At 32.8% G+C, this 3,618-nt stretch overlaps 1 protein-coding gene across 1 annotated transcript in view; it reads left to right on the forward strand.

The window, feature by feature from the left end:
• The window catches only part of LOC107704829 (netrin receptor UNC5C-like), a 70,159-nt gene that overhangs the window by 65,903 nt on the left and 638 nt on the right, over positions 1 to 3,618 (forward strand). The gene's annotated exons all lie outside the window — the stretch shown is intronic.

A 3,618-nucleotide genomic window follows, 5' to 3' on the forward strand; every position in this document is an offset into this window, starting at 1 on the left:
AACTTACAAACATTATTTGGGATGTGGTACTTGGCACAGTGTGTCATGATTATATATGCCACATTTTGGTAGATATGTTTTGTTTGGGCTGAGGAATAGCAAATGACATAAAATGCAGTTTATAGATCATTTCAGCCTGAGATGCACTGTCACTATTTTTTAAGTAATTTAAGAAATAATTTAAGAAGTTCCTCAGAATCACCCAGTGACTTTGATAGAATTTAGCACGCAAAATGTAATTGGCAGTGACTTATTTGCGTTCTGTTTAGTGATTGGTCCTCTTACTTACATTTATTTACATACTGATTTGTGATTGGTCTTTTCTTTCTTTTATCTGTTTAACCATCTATAGGTGTCTTTGTGTTGCTTCTGCTGCCTTGCAAAAACTGTTATTTGCTTTAGGTGATGCAAATCGACTTTATTTGTTTTTTAGCATCTGTTTTAATTAATTATAATTTGTTTGGTATTTGAATACTTTCTTTCACAATGTCTGTTTATCAGTATGTTTGTGTGTGTGTGCATTGCAAAAATAATCAGTATTTCAAAATTAAAGCAAATTAAACCATTTAAGAACAAAAATTACAGAATTAAGAGACCATGCATTATTATTTGGTCTTGTTTTTTCATGATAACAATGTAATTTCCATAGCTTAATTTCCTTCAATTTTCTCATGATCTTGAATTGAGTGAAAAAAAATGTTTTAAGCGCAAGTCTTGTTTTAAGCATAAATTCACTGTAAAATTAATGCTTAATTAATTCAATTAAACATTTTAACCAATAAAGTAAAAAAACTAAACTTATTAAAGATATATTCTCTAAAAACAAGTCTTATATCTATGGAAGCCCGTTTCCGCCGCTGAATAAAAAATAAAAAAAAGGTTATTGCGACTTTTTATCTCACAATTCTGACTTTTTTTCACAGAATTGTGAAATATAAACTCGCAATTGCGAGTTATAAAGTCAGAATTGCGAGATATAAAGTCACAATTGCGTGATATAAACTCACAATTCTGACTTTTTTTCTCAGAATTGCGTGATATAAAGTCACAATTGCAAGTTATAAAGTCAAAATTGCGTGATATAAAGGCACAATTGCGAGATAAAAACTCGCAATTCTGACTTTTTTTCTCGCAATTACGAGTTTACAGTATATCTCGCAATTCTGACTTTTTTCTCGCAATTGCGAGTTTATATCTCGCAATTACGACTTTTTTTCCTCACAATTCTGACTTTATAACACACAATTGCAAGTTATAAAGTCACAATTGCGACATAACTCGCAATTATGACTTTTTCTCACAATTGCGAGTTTACAGTATATCTCGCAATTCTGACTTTTTTTTTCTCACAATTCTGACTTTATAACACACAATTGCAAGTTATAAAGTCACAATTGCGAGATAATAACTCGCAATTCTGACTTTTTTCTCGCAATTGCGAGTTTACAGTATATCTCGCAATTCTGACTTTTTTTCTCGTAATTCTGACTTTATAACACAATTGCAAGTTATAAAGTCAGAATTGCGAGTTTATATCTCACAATTATGACTTTTTAACTCACAATTGCGACTTTGTATCACGCAATTCTGAGAAAAAAAGTCCGAATTGTGAGATAAAAAAATCGCAATTACCTTTTTTATTTTTTATTCAGTGGCGGAAACGGGCTTCCATATATATCCTATGAAATTTGCTTCTCAAATAAATGTATCTTGTAATAAGGATGTTTTTAAGGAAAACAGCACAGAAGTACTGCAGTGTGTGTGTCTGTTTCACTCACTGCATTGAATTCTTGACTGTATTCTTCACCTCATCCTGTGTGAATCCTGCTCTCGTCTCCTTCATATCTGCTTGACCATGAGTGATGTTTGTTAAAACATTCATGTGTGTAAGTGTGTGTCTTGTCACCTCACTCCTTCTGTTCAAGGCTACAGGTGTCTGCCGTTCACATCCAGCATTCTGCACCAAATGCTGCCATAAACACAAACACCCACAGCACTAACCAAATAAACACAGAGGGTAAGTGTGAACTATTGATTTCTATCAGGGAATATTTCATGGAGACATTGAGGGGTTCATTATTTATACATGTACAACAGAAGTGCAGTGATGTCTGCTGGCAGAGCACTAAAATACAGTGGGTACGGAAAGTATTCAGACCCCCTTCAATTTTTCAGTCTTTGTTATATTGCAGCCATTTGCTAAAATCATTTAAGTTAATTTTTTTTCCTCATTAATGTACACACAGCACCCCATATCGACAGAAAAACACAGAATCGACAGTATATATAAAAACATCTCGCTTGTATCATGCGACATCGGTGTGATCGGCAGTGGCGTGGTGGGAGATTTCTAGCCTCAGAATCTGTTCACGGGGCATCTGAGGAACTTTGCACACAAAAATGTCAACAGCTCTATCAAAATGGCAGGCCTGATTTATGCAATTTCGTGTGAACATTGTGCAAAACATTTTACAGCAACCTGTGTTACACGGTCATACAGATTTGGACAATATGAGGGAAATGTTCTTGAATAAGCACCAGTGTTATTTTAGTATCACATATATATACTATTATAGTTTTTTTTTGTTTAATTTTGAATTCGATTTTATTTTTTTATGCTTTTTTTATTTTTAGCTCTTTTAGTACTTAAGGTTAAACTAAATGAAAATGAGTAATGTTGCCTTGGCAACTAGCTGACAAAATAAGCTTACGTTTTAAATTTAAATTTAATTGAAATAAAATGACATTTAATCTAAATTTTAATTTAATTTAATTTTAGAATTTTAAATACATTTTAAATTGAATGTTTATTTTGTTTCAAGTAACATTTTTTTTTAATTGTTTTAGGTTTATTTAATAACCCTGATGAGCATACTGTGAAAAGCCATAACGTGCAATTATATTTTCAAATTGTTACCATTTATTTATTTCAACCCGATCTGACTGTGAGCGATAGAGTTGTGATTTAATGAAAGTCTAATTAATTCAATCATAAAAAGTTAAAATTTAAATAAATAAATAATTGCAAAATAATATCTTTTGAAGACATGCTCTCATTCAGAGATGTCCAGTTATTGAAGCAGGGTTGGGTATGAAGCTGAAATGTTTGCACATTTAACATTTAATGCATTTGACACACACTTTTATCCTATCTGACTTAAATTGCATTCAAACTGTACAGTTTATCAATTCGAACCCATGACCTTGAGATTGCTAGCTCTGCCGTTTGAGCTAGAGGAACGCTTTGAGACGGGAATGTTTACACAAAAAACCTGTCTCTTGTTTAGTTAGCAACATGAAAAGAAAGCATTCTTGGCATATTTTTAGATATGTTAGGAAAGGTAAACACAGCCATCCTGAGGCTTCTTTGATCAGCTGACTCTCACAAAACTCACGCAGCTACACTTTCTTTGCAAGTACTTGTAATGCAGATATTTTCATTGGATTGCCTAGTTACATAAAAAAAAAACATTTCATTTGAAATGTGCAATCAGATTAGTTGTTTCGGTAAAAATCTGTGCGTGTTTTCAATCAATGTGGACCAGACGCTGTGCTGATAGTCAAACGTCTGGCGACATGAGTCTGATGCGTGTATGTGTGTGTGTGTGTGTGTGTGTG

This window comes from Sinocyclocheilus anshuiensis, unplaced genomic scaffold (assembly GCF_001515605.1).
Source record: "Sinocyclocheilus anshuiensis isolate Anshui unplaced genomic scaffold, SAMN03320099.WGS_v1.1 scaffold117, whole genome shotgun sequence".
NCBI classification, from domain to species: Eukaryota; Metazoa; Chordata; class Actinopteri; order Cypriniformes; family Cyprinidae; genus Sinocyclocheilus; species Sinocyclocheilus anshuiensis.